Here is a 17,388-nt window from a genome sequence, read left to right as displayed (position 1 = left end):
CATAGTTCACATGATTTTAGTGGGGAAAAAAACCACTGTAAGAGTAAAACTCTTATTTTGCATCTGCTGAAAATGTTTGTAACAAAGACTCACTTGTACCATTTTTATCAGTCACCAGAAACAGAACCACAACTGCTATATAACGTATGTTTGCCAAGAGCTGGGTTACTTATCATAATGAATGTCAGAATGATATTTAATAGGATTTGTATCAAAGGAGGGAAATGGTGAAAAGTGCAATTAAAATATATCTGACCAAAATACATTTTTTACATTCCAGCAAATTTTGCTCTTAGTTTAGTGTAAGTACATTTTAGAAACAGGGCAGAGTAAACTTTAATCCATCTTTTTAATAATGTGGATGATGAGAATGAAGATGATTATATAATTTGACTATAAACTTTACTCATAAAAAGCATTCTCTATCATGAATAACTGAACTAAGAAAGTGATTTTTATAAAGCAGATAAGAACCTATATATAGTATGATGTAACATTTATACTCACATATATTTACATATGTGTGTGTGTGTGTGTGTGTACAGAGAAGGAGGGAGGGAGGGAGGGGGAGAGAGAGAGAACACATGTCCTTAACTGCAGATCCAAAATTCAGAGAGCTATGCATGAAGATTTTTCTTCAAAATTCACATTTTAGCAAAGCCTGAAATGAACAATCAATAGGCTATTTACTGTCTTTTTTTTTGGAAAAAAGCAACAACTCACTAATTGTGATTGCTCACACATTTTGCTACAGAAATGCTGAGTTTGATTATAGGTTACTGCCACCCATCCCTCTGGCAGTGTTAGCTATTGTATAGTATCTGCTCTTCATCTCCTGTTTAAAAATGAAAAAAAAAAAAAAAAAAAAAAAAAAAAAAGAATTCTGGAGCCACCTTTCCTCAGAGAACAAAGATGAGGATTGTCTACCTCTATTGTTAAACCTTACAACCCACAGACTGGAGGGATTATTTTCTCACTAAGTCAAGTGTTCATATTGCATCATCTCAAACGTTCTGAAAAAATAAAGGTGCTGGTACACATAACTGAAAAGACTAGAAGTAGGGTGGGCTTCACCAGAGTTAGATCGCAGTGACGTTAAAGCTCTAAATATCCCCCTGGAATTTTCTGAACTCTGCCCTGATCCAGTGACTTTTCGGGGTGGCTTAAGGAAAAGCAAACGTCTCCAGCAGTACAGAGGATTGCTATGGCTACTAAGAGGAGCAGTGCTTTTTGCTCCTACATATCAAGCCAGGCTGCTTAGTGCCACTCTGGGTTGAGCAATTTAGGTCATACACTTGGATTGGAGAAGGGATGCACTAATTGGTTAGGGCTCTGTCCATCTTCTATCTTTAGAAAGAAGATAGAGCCTCCACCAGATGCTACAAGATAAAATCATGGATTATTAGAAAGAGGTAAGAGAGAAATTGGTTCTGGGGGATCAGTCAACATGATTACAATGTAATTAACATTCTAGAATGATGGAGATTGAGGCTCAAACAGCCTAAAATAGCAAGAAACAGATTTTAAGCTGAGATCCATGTGACACCAAAACCTTCCCTCAACTTTTCTAAGCTGTACCTATTCTTTGTTTTCTGACTTATGTATCTTTGATTTTCTTTAGTTGAATCTCTTTTAGGAGAGTTTCTAGTACAGGTAAAACTTTAGTTTACAGCTATATTTCTGAAATATATACTATGAAGGACCTTAGCAGATATAAGAATAATATGTATATGGATATATATAACATATATATAAATAATAACATCCATAATAAAACACATGAGAATAGATTGTTTTTCATTCAACTGAATATTAAATTCTGTACAGAAACAGTTTAGTACTTTCCTTTATGAAATTATTTTCCTGAGAAATAAAATGTGCCAAAATAATATTTAAGATGGATTAGATACATTATTCTGAAATTTAAAGACTATAGCAATATAAAAAATTCACTACTTTGATATATATAATAAATTTATACTGGCATTATTGGAAGCAATATACTATTATAGTGTTGTATAGCAATGGCAAAAATAGAAAATAATTCAAATACCTTCCAGTGAGATCTTAAGTCCCTTGACAGTACAAATGAATACTGGACTAAAAAGGCCATCTTATTTCAAATAAAACTTTCATACAATACCACTGTTGGAGCTCACACACTTTTCTATGCAACAAATTTTATGAAATATTTGGGATTATCTACTTTAGTTTTATCTGTTTTTAAGTTTTATTTTTGTTGTTGCTGTTGTTATTATTTTTATTTAGAAAATGTATCCAAAGAAGCTAAATGACATGGTTCCAAGTTCAAGTGCCAGAGCAGCATATAGGAACCAGTATGCTACAGTCTCAGGAATGCAACTGCATTTTCCCTCTTTGGTTTAAGAAAATTGCTCTTGAGCTTTGGAAAGAAAATTGGCTAATGTGGCCTACCCAGTGGTTCATGTAAAGTTTGCAGAAAGTGATTACCTGGTGAGCCAGCTAAGTGAGGACGCTAGTGAAAGCCTAGGTTATAGTCTTGCTATACATTTTCTATCAACTTGAGGAAGTGCTTATGTCACACCAAGCCTCAGTTTTCTCATCTAAAAAATGCAAAGACCAGTATGTAATACATATTCAAACAAGGTTAGTTTAGTTTAGTTTAATTAGATATTATCAAGGTTGCATTCATCGTGTGTTATCTACAAGGCATTATCCTTTGGGTGCATTTCCACATTCCCTTCATTGGTTATCTCCTTTTTCTGACAATATCCTTTTAGTGGATATACAACGCACATAAAGTATAAGCACCGTGAGTGCAGAAAATACTTATTACCTTCTTACATGCTCGATAACATTCTAAAAGGCTTATGTGTATCATACTGACACAAAAAAACCTCTGAGGTAAGTTATATTATAGACCTATTATGCTCCTAAGGAAACTGATTAAAGAAGGTTAAATGACTTATGTGAAGTCATACAGCAAGGGATTTTGGAACCTGGACTTAAACCTCAGCACAATGTCATTCTTATTCCAATGTCTTTTGCCTTATTGGTAAATTTCACTATCTTCCAACTTAGTGATCTGTAAATATTTTCAGAAGAAATCAACAGTAATTAAATGTATATTTTTAATAATGTTCCCTTTCCACCGTACTTTCAAATATGGCATTTGAACATTACCATGCCCAAGTCTACGCATGGCTACTTCTCTCCATTCAAACGCCTCCTCTAGCAGCCTCAAGTTCCCTTAGAGACTGATTGCAATATAAATAAATAAAAAAGTTTAAAGGTTTTTAGAAATTATTTAGGAGGAAAGAAAATGGAAATAATCAAATGAAAAGGAACTATTCATTAAACAAAATGGAAAAGAAAATGGCAATAGAGACATGGATTATAACCGGGAGTCCTGGCTATGTGTAATGTATGGTCTGCTGTGTTTATCAATAATTAATATTCTTCTTCTCATGAAAATGCCACAAATATGTAGAAAACAATTACATATTGGCTTAATAAGTAAGCCCTCATCTCTAAAAGGATAACAGGTTTGCCATGAACCTTGTTTTCTGGAAACAAGTAGACAGTACTTCCTTGAATGTCAATGTCTCAGGACATATAATGTGGCACTGCTATTAGAAGCTATGTACATTCACTATTTTCCCCCTCTTTCCACATCATGCCAATGCTTTATGTAGGAATTTTCACTCTGTTGCTACAGTGTTTTGAGACAAAGTGATAGATCACATGTCAGCAATTGGAACAGCTACATGGCTAAAAAGAGACATTGCAAGAAATGGATTTGCTACTAATCATTTTCTGAGAATTTCTGAAATCTCAAATAGTTCAAATACATGAGCATGATAACTTTTGGTGAAAAGAATTAATATAATTCCATCCTTCACCCAAAAGGTTCAATGTATAAGGTCCACATCCTGAGAGTTCATAATTACCAAATAAGTACAATTCAATCCAACTAACATTTATTGATGTTGCCTATGTTAAATTCAGCATTTAGGATCTGGGTATGCAGGGACAACTTATATGAACTTACACTGAAATGAAAGAGGGTAGAGGCAAGTACAAAGTGACTCTACACAAGCCTTATCACACGGGTACAGAGTCATGGGAGTGAGAGACAAGAAGTATCTTGTTTTAATTAAAAGTACTGAGTCAATTTACTTTGACTGGAGACGTGAATGTATAGCTTTCAATCAATATTTACAGCCTGGTAATAATGTTTTTAAAAGTATTTATTACTTTAATAATATCCTTTGACACATTTTAGGGCCTCCTTTTTAAAGTGTGCCAAGTAGTTTCTACTTGAGGAGATTATGTGTCCTTCATTTTGATGGAGAAAATATATGCACTAAAAGAGTAACTCTGATTTTAGTCAATGCTATTAAAACAATCTCTACAATTGATGAGGCATTTCAGCCATGTTCGGGTATGTCCTTAGAGTGAATTGAAACTCAGATGGCCTTCCTCTGACCTCAGGTGTCAATCTGAAGACATACTAAAGACTAAGGGGGTTCTAAAGCGGCACCAGCACTTCCTTGATAACCTATATTTGGGGGGCTGGGGCAGTGGGTATATGTGTGGTGGGGAGGTTTACAAGCATTAGGTCTTACTGGATCCAAGGTCGAGACTATGAAGATCTTTAATATTCTTGATAGATTAGATCAGGGATCTTATCTGCCTCTCTTTATATTAATAGCACCTGTGATTTCACTTCAAAAAAGTTTGCCTAAAATCTTAGCTAATAAAAATGAAAACAGCTTAGAGTAATATGATGATTTTAAAATGTTTTTCGTATAGTTTATATAATCCTTACAGTTATTCTGTGGAGTACACAGGACAAGTATTATCAGCAGTCTCAAGTAAAAAGATAGAGGAAACAATGTGTTTAGTGGCATTTCATATGAGGGTTAATATTTTTAAATTTCTAGGTCAAAACTTGACTGATATTTATATTCATAAGTGTTTGCAGTATGTGTTGGGTATTAGGTGAGGATGAGGAAGACTGAAGATGGGAAGTCCCTAAAAGATTTATAAAAAATCAGCTAGCTTAAACAATCATCATACACAAACTCTCTATACTACTTATCAGTATATCTCAGCACCAATTTTCATATATATGTGTGTGTATATATATATATATGATTTTAATATATGATTTTAAATATATGCTTCAACGAGAGAGTAGCACAGATATATATATACTACCAACTGTAAAATAGTCAGTGGGAAGTTGTTGTATAACAAAGGGAGTCCAACTCGAGGATGGAAGATGCCTTAGAGGACTGGGGCAGGGAGGGTGGGGGGGACTCGAGGGGGGGGAGTCAAGGAAGGGAGGGAATACGGGGATATGTGTATAAAAACAGATGATTGAACCTGGTGTACCCCCCCCCAAAAAAAATAAAATAAATAAATATATGCTTCAAGTATAAAGCATTATAATTCAACATCTCTATACGCTACAAAGTGGTCACCACCACAAGTCTAGTTGTCATTCATCACCACACAGATGATCCCTTTCACCCATTTCACCCACCCCAACCCCCTTCCTTTCTGGTAGCTACTAATCTATTCTCTATATCTATGAATTTGTTTTATTTCCTTATTCATTGGTTCTGTTTTGTTTTGCTTTTTAGAGTCCACATATGAATGAAGTTATATGGAATCTGTCTTTCTCCATCTGACTTGTTTCACTTAGTATAATATCCTCAAGGTCCATCCATGCTGTTGCAAATGGCTGGATTTCATTCTTTTTATGGTAGAGTAATACTCCTTTATATATATATATATATATATGTATATGGAGTTCCACACCTCTTTATCCATTCATCCAACAATGGACACTTAAGTTGCTTCCATATCTTGGCTATTGTAAACAATGAGCACAGTGGTACATGTATCTCTTTGAATTAATGTTTCTGTGTTCTTCAAATAAATAACCAGAAGTGTAATAGCTAGGTCATATGGTAGTTCTGGTAACTTTTTAAAAAATCTCCATAATATTTTCCACAGTGGCTGTATCTATGTATAGTCCCACCAACAGTGTATGACAGGTCCCTTTTCTCTACATCCTCTCCAACATTTGTTATTCCTTGTCTTTTTGATGATAGCCATTCTAACAGGTGTGAGGTGATATCTAATTGTGGTTTTGATTTGCATTTCCCTGATGATTAGTGATGTTGAACATTTTTCATGTGCCTATTGGCCATCTGTATGTCCTCTTTGGAAAAATGTCTATTTAGATCCTCTGTCCATTCTTTACTTGAGTTATTTGGTTTGTTGTTGTTGAGTTGTATGAGTTCTTTATATATTTTGGATATTAACCTCTTAATTGTATATATGATTGGCAAACAACATCTTCCATCCAGTAGTTTGCCTTTTTCGTTTTGATGATGGTTTTCTTTGCTGTACAGAAATTTCTTAATTTCATGTAGTACCATTTGTTTACTTATGGTTTTGTTTTCCTTGCCTTTGGAGTTAGATCCACAAAAGTATCCTTAACATTGATGTCAGTGAGGGTTACTGCCTATATTTTATTCTAGGAATTTTATGGTTTCAAGTCTTATATTCAAATGTTTAATGCAATTTGAGTTAATTTTTGTGTATGGTGTAAGACAGTCATCTAGTTTTATTATTTTCCTTGTGGCTGTCCAGTTTTCCCAACACCATTTATTGAAGATGCTGTCTTTTCTCCATTATATATTTTTGCTTCTTTTTTATATATTAATTGTCCACATATATGTGGGTTTATTTCTGGGATCTTAATTCTGTTCCATTGATCTGTGTGTCTGTTTTTGTGCCAGTATCACACTGTTTTGATTACTATAACTTTATAGCATAGTTTGAAATCAGAGAGTGTGACATCTCCAGCTTCGTTCTTTTTTCTCGGAATTGTTTTGACTATTCAGGGTCTTTTGTGTTTCTAGACAAATTTTAGAATTATTTGTTCTAGTTCTGTGAAATATGCTATTGGAATTTTTATAAGGATTGCAATAAACCTGTATATCACTGGATGGTATAGCATTTCAACAATATTAATTCTTTCAATCCATTAGCATGGAATATCTTTTTTTTTTTGTATCTTCTTCAATTTCTTTCATCAGTGCCTTACAGTTTTAAATGTACAGGTCTTTTACCTCTTTTGTTAAATTTATTCCTAGGTATTTCATTCTATTGATCCAATTGTAAATGGGATTGTTTAAAAAAAATAAAAAACCAAAAAAACCAAACAAAAACTCTGTATCTTTATCAATGTATCTCAGCAATAATTTGTATTTATACACATTTTAAACATCTAGTTTTCCTCATTAGTAGTTGTCCATATTTTCTCTTTTAATGGTGGACTAGGAGTTGCAGATATGGAAGTAAATTGATTTCTGACTGAAAACTGTAAAATCAGTTATTTTTGAAGACCAAAACAAAAAAATCTCATCTAAAAGAGTAGAGTCAATCAACACCTTACTTTTATGGCTTGGAAGAGAGACAAATGATTTAAAAAGAAGAAAAAAAAAGTTCATTTATAAGAAGGGAAGAAAATAAGGAATGTTGAATGCATTCTTAATTCATTGTAACTCTTGATTTTTTTTAACCTTCCATTCATGAGGTTTGCATTTCATAATGCCAAACAATTACCTCTGTGTGCATAAAGCATATTAATCATATTGTGTGCAACGGAAGTTTTATTTTGTTTTGTTTTGTTTTGTTTTTTTCTGGCTTACATTGCATTTCTTTTCTTTTTTTAACCTGTTGATTTATTGGCTCTATTTTTATGTGTCTTGGCTAATTATTGTTATTTTTGTCTATGTTACCAACATCTGTTTGAAATTGAAATCCTATAAATCTTTCATTTGAATTATATTTCAATTTTTCCTTTTCTCTTGAGCATTATTTTCACATAAGGTGTGAAAACCAGAGTGGTATACAACTCCAAAATTCTAACCCTTACAAATGTAGAACCTTCGCACACCACTACTGAGCTCTCTCAGATGACTTTTTTTTTTCCTCAGATGACTTTTGAGGGAGAAGCAAACATTTAATAACAGAAATGAAATAAAAAGCCAAACTTAAAATTCTCATTTTAATCATGCAAAAATGTAATCAATAATTCTTAAAACCGAAGATGTAAATCTATGTCATTGCTCACAATCCTTCCAATGAGCCACTAAGTCACCGAGAGAAAACACACCATCTCTGCTGAGAGAGCCTCATGCTGCCTAATGAAAGGAGAAGGTGTGTGTAAAGAGCGCAGTGTCTTGATTTTAACCAGAGTGGCTGGGGTGGACTATGTGTTACAATGTTAAAGAATAGCCTGGGCCATAGTTCTTTGTTTCTACTTTTTAAGAATTTTTTTTCACAGCAATCCCTACCTGGATGAGTCCTCCACTAGTAGATACTCAAAGCTAATTATTTCAAATACCATTAAAAAAACAAACAAAAAGAACTCCTATACTTTGAGAAACACAAAAAAAAATTGAGGAAAAAAAGTATCAGGAATCCTTTTCTTCTTTAATCTATTACATGAATATACCAGAAAACCACTTTACTTGCTAAAATTCACTTGTTAAAATGGTCCGGTACAAGGAATGAAAAGAAACACCTAAGGCACAAAAGAGATTATCTAGAAGGAATTAGAATAAGACTAATATTGACTTTCTCATATAAAATACATGCAGTATTTTAGAATATAAAGAAAAAAATATTTCAAAGATCAGAGAAAATATATTTGAATCTTAAATTCTAAATTCATTTAGTCATGAGTAAGAGCCAAAAATATATTCAATATGCAAGGAATAAGAACATTTACCTCAGAAGCATTCTCTCTCTTTGCAAATTCCTCATGAACATACTCTACAAAGAAAGTAAGTAAAACATGAAAGTGGAAGGATGGGATTCAGAAAACATTCACTTCATTTACATAGAGCAGCAAAGGCAAGTCCCAAGATAACAGATTTGTATCAGATCTAAAAATCAATTATTATAACTTATAGAAGAAAGATGGCAAGCATGTAGAAGGGAATTTCTAGGGGTTAAGAGGAATCCTGAGAATAGCTGGTATGATGGATCATTTGAAAATCATTAATGATATAATAGATACAAATTTGACAATTTAAAAAGAAAATCCCAATAAAAATTTTGGGAAAATAAAAATCTTGAATAAGGAAATGCAGTACTCTCCTAGTTGTCTTTTGCAGCATTAAAAAAAAAAAGGAAATCCTGAAATATGGTGACTGACAACGACCACTGTATGAAATCACACAATTTTATAGATTGGAAATGTGGACACTGTTTAGCTGGATAATTCTGCTATTCCATGCGGCATCAGCTGAGGTCATTCAGTGGTACTGAGATGGTAGATGAGCTGATATAGAGGGTACAAGACTGATTCACTCATACGTCTATTACTTTGGAAGAAATGAATGAAAATGCAGGTCCCATTGTGACTGTCTAACAAGTGCTTACACATCTTCTCTCCCAACAGTGAAGCCCCAGGATGTGTTTCCATGGCACCTAAGGGATTTGAGATGGTCTTCGAAGTCACAAAAATGAAACCTGCCATCTTTTAAATTCTGGGCCTAGAAACTAACATGGCATGATCTCTGCCATGTTCTATTTGTCACAAAGCCGAGACAGATTCAAGCAAGAGTCTTCAACCCCACTGTTAATGGAAAGAATATGAAAAAACAATGTGTGGCCATCTTTCAACTATTTATCACAGTACACCGTTTGGTTTTGCTGCCCCTGATTTTTACATAGACATATTTGGTTAGAAAACTTTTGTGGATTTTAGAATTTTAGGATCAGCCTAGACATAAAATAGCAAAAGTTTCATGTGATTTTAAAAGGCATATTGTCAAGAGAGCAGTGAGAGAAACAAGAAATGAATGTAAAATGATGGGCTTTATATTGAAGCATGAAAGAAGAGAGAATTCCAGGTAGCATTTTCCAAGAGGGAACATTTTATAGGAGCAAGGGTGAACCTTTTCCTGAAAAGAGCCAGATAGTAAATATTTTAGGGTTTGTAGGCCATTAAAAAAAAAAAAAGGGAAAGATTTTATGTGGTTTTAAAAGAGAATGGAGGCTTCCGAACATCCTGCTCACAGGTACACCAGGGGTTGGAAAAACCATGCTAGGCAAAGAACTTGCATCAAGATCAGATCTGAAATACGTTAACATGGGTGATTTAGCTCGAGAAGTCTGATCACCGAATATCATGGAGTCTGGCAAGATGGCTTCTCCCAAGAGCATGCCGGAAGATGCACAGATGATGGTACAAATCCTGAAGGATATGGGGATTACAGAATATGAACCAAGAGTTATAAATCAGATGTTGGAGTTTGCCTTCCAATATGTGACCACAATTCTAGACGATGCAAAAATTTATTGAAGTCATACTAAGAAAGCTACTGTTGATGCAGATGATGTGCGATTGGCAATCTAGTGTCGTGCTGACCAGTCTTTTACGTCTCCTCCCCCGAGAGATTTTTTATTAGATATTGCAAGGCAAAGAAATCAAACCCCTTTGCTATTGATCAAGCCATATTCAGGTCCTCCCTTGCCACCTGATAGATATTGCTTGACTGCTCCAAATTATAGACTTAAGTCTTTACAAAAAAAGGCATCTACTTCTGTAGGAAGAATCACAGTTCCATGGTTAAGTGTTGGTTCAGTTACTAGCAGACCAAGTACTCCCACGCTTGGCACACCAACCCCACAAACCATGTCTGTTTCAACTAAAGTAGGGACGCCAGTGTCCCTCACAGGGCAAAGGTTCACAGTACAGATGCCCAGTTCACAATCCCCAGCTGTAAAAGCATCAATTCCTGCAACATCAGCAGTTCAGAATGTTCTAATTAATCCGTCATTAATTGGGTCCAAAAAAATTCTTATTACCACTAACATGGTGTCATCACAAAATACTGTCAATGAAGCATCAAATGCATTGAAAAGAAAACGTGAAGATGATGACAAGGAGGATAAGGATGAGGCCTATAACAACTTGTGATCTAGCCTTGACGATGTAACGTGTGCACTTGGTTTTTAACCCACTGTACGGAGACTCAGCGTGCATGCTAGATGTTCCCATGTTGTGTTTTAGAAAAATAGTATTTAATGAGTAAATATGGTTACCATACTTTTCAATTGAGATGTTGTGTTGGATTTTCTTTAATAGGATTAGTAATGGTTTTCCATCCGCCTTTAAGTGTAAAAAATAAAGCTGTAATTCATGCATTAAAAAAAAAAAGAGTAAAATAGATAGCCAGTGGGAAGTTGTTGTATAACAAAGGGAGTTCAACTTGAGAATGGAAGATGCCTTAGAGGACTGGGACAGGGAGGGTGGGGGGGACTCGAGGGAGGGTGGGGGGGAGTCAAGAGAGGGAAGGAATACGGGGATATGTGTATAAAAACAGATGATTGAACTTGGTGTACCCCCAAAAAATAATAAATAAAAAAAAAATAAGTAATATAATAAATAAGGATTAAAAAAAAAGAGAATGGAAATATTACGGAACTTAGGTATACTAAAGTAAAAGCACAGATGACAGAATTTAATAAATAGCAAGAAAAGGAAAACAAAATTACAGGAAAAGAATTCTAATATCCTTGTTTTCTGCTGGAGTAAAGTTGCTATGGTCTAAATGTTTGTGCCCCTCCCCCCCCCATTCATATGTTGAAACCTAACCTCCAAGGTGATGATATTAGAAGGTGGGGTGAATGGGACATGATTAGGCCACAAGGGTGGAACCCTCATGAATAGGATTAGTAACCTTATAATAGAGGCTCCAGAGAGCTCCCTTGCCTCTCACACCATATGAGGACACAAGGAAAAGTTAGCCATCTATGAACCAGGAAGGAGGCTCTCACCAGACTCTGAATCTGCTGGTGTCTCGACCCTGGACTTCCCTGCATCCAGAACTGAGAGAAATAAATTACTGTTGTTCATAAGCCACCCAGTTCGTGATATTTTGTTATAGCAGATAAAATGGACTAAGACAAAAGTGTAAAACAATATCACTTACAGTTGATGTTAGAGGAAATAAAAATATATTATAAACATTGAAGCATATAAAGCTAATGGAAAAGTGGATAAAAAGTAATGGCAATACTATGAAGGTAGGAGTTCCAAGGGAAGAGTAATAATTTCAGTAGCTAACTCCTCACCTGGCAGAGCAAAATCAATAGATAAATCAGAATGTGATCACTTAAGGAATAGTGCTATACACACAACTTTTTAGAGATTTAGATGTAGCTACCTCAAAAAATAAAAAAATAATTTTCAAAATGAGGGATAATGAAAGAGGAATCTAGCAGAAATCTGTTGTTTTTTAATATAAGCCATTTGGTTCTACTACTTTGTAGACATTTTTTACTTAAACATGTGAATGAATAAACTACCTTTAAAAAAAAGGAAAATGAGGACTTCCCTGGTGGCGCAGTGGTTGAGAATCCGCCTGCCAATGCAGGGGACACAGGATCTGTCCCTGTTCCAGGAAGATCCCACATGCCTTGGAGCAACTAAGCCCGTGCGCTACAGCTACTGAGCCTGTGCTCTAGAGCTCGTGAGCCACAACTATTGAGCCCACGTGCCATAATTATTGAAGCCCACAGGCTTAGAGCTAGTACTCTACAACAAGAGAAGCCACTGCAATGAGAAGCCTGTGCACCACAATGAAGAGTAGCCCCCACACACCACAACTAGAGAAAGCCCATGCAGCAATGAAGACCCAACGCAGCCAATAAATTAATTAATTTATTAATTAATTTTTAAAAAAAGAAAAATAACCCAAAACGGAGGTGTGGTCTATCCCATACTTCCACCCCTCAAAGGCCCAAAAAAGGTGTTGTAGCATCATCTCAGGAGTACTGGAATCCAGGAATTTGCAGAGGAAAGGCCACAGAGTAAGCAGTGGTGGTGGATCTACTAACCAGAAGGAGGAATAGCTACCAAATCACTGAGTCCAGAGCAATATAAGAAAGTTTTCCTCTATCCCAAATACACTGGAGAAAAAAATAACCTTTAAGTGGAACAAAACACATAGCTTATACCTGGATTTTTAAAAGAAAACAAACAAAAGATGTGTTTAAGCATGTATAAATGTGGAGATGAGTAAAATTAAACAGTTAATGTCAACTCAAAATTAGCAAAGGAATCAGGAACACAATGGGGAAAGGATAGTCTGTTTATTAAATGGTACTGGGAAAACTGGATATCCACATGCAAATGAATGAAACTGGACCCCTGTCATACATTACTAACAAAAAATAACTCAAAATGAGTAAGACTTAAATGAAACCATAAAACTGCCTGAAAAAAAATAGAGAAAATCTTTTTGACATTGGTCTTAGCAATAATTTTTTGGATATGGACATCAAAAATACAAAAAACAAAATAAAAAGTAAACAAGTTAGACCACATCAAACTAAAAATCTTCTACACAGCAAAAGAAACAAGTCAATAAAGTGAAAGGGCAACTTACAGAAAGAGAGAAAATATTTGAAAACCATATGTCCCATAAGAGGTTAATATCAAAAATATGTAAAGAACTCACACAACTCAATAACAACAACAACAACAAAAATCAAATTAAACAATGCGGAAAAGATACGAATAGACATTTTTCCAAAGAAGACATACATATGGTCAATTTGTCCATGAAAAGGTATTCAACAGCATGAATCATCAGGGGAAGGCATATCAAAACCTGAGTTATCACCTTATACCTATTAGCATGGCTATTATCAAAAAGACAAAAGATAAGTGTTAGCAAGGATGTAGATAAAGGGGAACCCTTGTACACTATTGGTGGTGATGTAAATTGGTACAGCTTGTATGGAAAACAGTATGGAGGTTCCTCAAAAAATTAAAACTACTACTACCATAGGATCCAGCAGCTTTACTCATTGGTGTATATCCAAAGGAAATGAAATCACTCTTTTGAAGAGATATCTGTACCCCATGTTCACTGCAACATTATTCACAAAAGCCAAGACATGGAAGCAACCTAAGTTCATCGATGGGTGAGTGAATAAAGATTCACATATATGCAATGGAGTATTATTCAGTCATGAGAAAGAAGGAAACCCTACTATTTGCAACACCAGGATTGAAACCTGATGCCATTATGCTGGTAAAATAAATCAGAGAAAGACAAATACTGCATGATCTTAGGGTGTGGGAAACAGGGGCATGTCAGTCAAAGTGTACAGACTTTCAGTTATAAGGTGAACATATTCTGGGGATCTAAGGTACAGCATGGCAACCATAGTCAACAATACTGTATTATATACTTGAAAGTTATTAAGAGAGTAGATCTTAAATATTGTCACCACACACCTACAAAGGTAATTAATGGAGTTACAGATGTCTTAACCAACCCTATTGTGGTAGTCATTTTGCATTACAATACACTGCATACCTTATACTTACACAATGTTTTATATGTCAATTAAAAACTCAAAGCTGATAAAGAGGAATTGGAAGACAAGGATTTAGGCAGATGGCAGCAGCAGTATAGTTTTTTGAGGGACAAAGAGTTAATGGCTACTAATTTTTAAGTGAACCTAAACAGATAAAATTATAATGGGGTTCTGACATTTATTACCAAAATTACATGTTAGGAATCGATAAAAGCCTTCAGCCAGGGAATGCTTAGGAAAATAGACAATTTCTTGTCCCATTTTTCTAATCTGTCATGTACCTTGCTTTGATGCATCCAATTAAGTGTCTTAACAAATGGTCACGTCCTTGTATGAAGACTTTCATTGTAAATGCGGAGAATGTTCAGGCCCCAGGGTTGAAACTGACTCAAGTGCTGATTTTAAGAACTGTTTTCATCAAGTTCATTTCATAGCTCTAGTTATTTCTGTTCCTATTTGCTATGCACAGATCTTTGCAAATTCTAAAACTCCAGGAGGTAGATCTCTCCTCCAGTTCTGCTAGCTACAGCTGCTCGTAAATACCAAGGAGTATATGAATCTCAATGCCTGCTGTTGTGGGAGGGCTTATATAAGATTTCCTGGCTCTTAGTGGAAAGAGAACATTCTTCCAATTTGAGAGAGAATTCTTCTTCTCTCCACTTTGGCCACAATTTACTTAGAAGTCATTTACACTATAGTCTTTCCTGTGGCTGGGGTTATAAAAGTTATCATTTTACTTTCTCTGAATTTTTACAGTTTAAATGTTTCAAGGATATTTGTCCTGAGATTGATTTCTAACAATCCTGAAATATCTAAACATCAGAGTCATTTTCTTATTTGAGATAAACGATGTAGAAATAAACACAAAAGGTACACTGAATAGATTCAGTATTTCATTTAGTCTGTTGTCTATTTTATATCTTATCTCCTTATTTTTATTTTAGGTTTACGAGGCCTGACATTGTTTTCCTAATGAAAATTATTCATTCAAGCAGCTGTTACTTCAATACAAACAGATATGTACAAAAAAATCCACTCACTAGAAAATATTTTTGAACAGCTAATAGTAGCTACTATTTCTGGATACTAATTCTAGATCCAGTCATAATCTCTGAGAAACTCACAGTTTATGGGTGGGAGAAGACATACACACAATAATGAATTTTCACATAACAACATAATATATTATCACAAAAACACATTCAGATAGCTGCAGGTACCAGAGAAGAAAATACTTAACTGCTAAGTAGGTGTAAAAGAGGGTAAAACTGTGTTGTCGGTTTTATAGTGTCTATGAACCAAGCTACAACATTGATATACAGTTTTCTACTTTCATAAGAGCAAAGAAATTTTTTTTAAAACTTAAAAACCCCACAACCAGAAAAAAAAAAAAAAAAAAAAAAAAAAAAAACCACAACCAGAATGCAATATAGTAAGTCGAGTTCATAAAATTGAAAAATCAACTGCGAAACCAATGTCTATGAAGCTGAGAAAGACCTACTAACCCATTTGCCCTTCAGCTATTTTACATAGAGTAGTGATCTCATCAAATCCTAGAAGGAGAGAAGCATCATTCTTTCTCCCCAGCATTCCTAAACTAAAAGGGATTGCCTGAACTTTAGATCCTAACATCAGTGGCAACAGCTTTGGTCATTTTTCACTTACATTTTCAGTCAAGTTGTGAATATTAGGACGTGCAGAAAAGAATTAACATAGAAGGTCTGACTGCTATCCTTTGGAAGGTCTACTTATAAGGTTGGCCCTTGGTTGGCATTTGGGAACTGGGATTTGGGGAGAGTCCCCAACATTAACTGACAAGAGTGACTTGCTATGCCTAAACTCCTCGAACAAGCAATGTGATATACACTGAATACCTTCCTTCCTTCTGTGAGTCTGTTATTTGGGTACTTGCCAAGAGGAGATGCCTATGTGATCAGCTTCCCCCCAAAATTCCGCTCACAGATCTCTTACAAACTTTATACACGTGCTTACAACTTGTTACTGGGGGGAATAAGTGTGTCTGGTGGACTCTACTGGGAGAGGATCTTTGAAAACTGGTTCCTCTTTTCCCCCAAATTTCACCCCATGAGACATTTCCCATTGTCAGTTGTGTTTTGTATTCTTTCAGTTTAACAAATCAGCTGTGAATAAGACTATTGGAATCCTGCGAGTTCTCCTAGTGAACCATCAAACCTGGAGGGAGGTACTGATTGGAACTCCCAATAAGGTATATATTAAATTAGTCATATTTTGATAATCTTTCTGAATTTCTGCCAGCGTAAACTCATAATACAGACAATCTACATGCAGTAGAAGAGGAGAAAATATTCTTGCCTCAGAGAACATAAAGGATTTAAAGTGAGCTACTGGTTTTCCAATCGTAGCGAGTTTTCTAGCAAAGCCAAATATTTAAATTAGACATATATATACATATATAAACATTAATTTATATATTAATTATGTATACAAGTTGTATATTTATTCATTAATATATATGTATATAATAGATATACATATATACATAATATATGTGTAATACCTCCAAGCTATTAACTCATAAATAAAAAGTACCATTCTGAATAAATCATAGTTAATAGAATATAAACTCTTCAAGTGCAGGAATAATCACCTCTTCTGGTCCCAGTACTACCATTAACCTTCTGAGTCAACTGAAACAAGTTACTTAATTACCTTGAGTGAAGTCACTCATTTCACTTTCCACATTTATAGTTTTAGATGTTGGAACAGGTACTTTTAGGAATGTCTTTCCTTTCTGACATTCAAGTTGTTATATGAACAGAGTGGCATTCACTCCGCTTTCTGTTTGGTCCTAAGGATCGACCTGACTGATCTGGCTGACACGTGGGTGATCCCATACTCCCTCTAAGCACCTGTGTGTCGTACCAAGCTGCCCATTCTTTCATCAATGAAGAACAGCCCAGTTAGATAAGGGTGAATCTTCTGTTAATGATGTATCAG

General features: G+C 34.9%; 1 pseudogene; it reads left to right on the top strand.

Moving 5' to 3' along the window:
• Positions 1-10,204: 10,204 nt before the first annotated feature.
• On the top strand, positions 10,205-10,996 carry LOC130851520 (transcription initiation factor TFIID subunit 9-like; annotated as a pseudogene).
• Positions 10,997-17,388: the final 6,392 nt, after the last annotated feature.

The sequence above is a fragment of the Hippopotamus amphibius genome, chromosome 4 (genome assembly GCF_030028045.1).
Source record: "Hippopotamus amphibius kiboko isolate mHipAmp2 chromosome 4, mHipAmp2.hap2, whole genome shotgun sequence".
NCBI lineage: Eukaryota > Metazoa > Chordata > Mammalia > Artiodactyla > Hippopotamidae > Hippopotamus > Hippopotamus amphibius.
The sequence above is the reverse complement of the archived record's forward strand: the minus strand, read 5'-3'. Positions and strand labels throughout refer to the sequence as shown.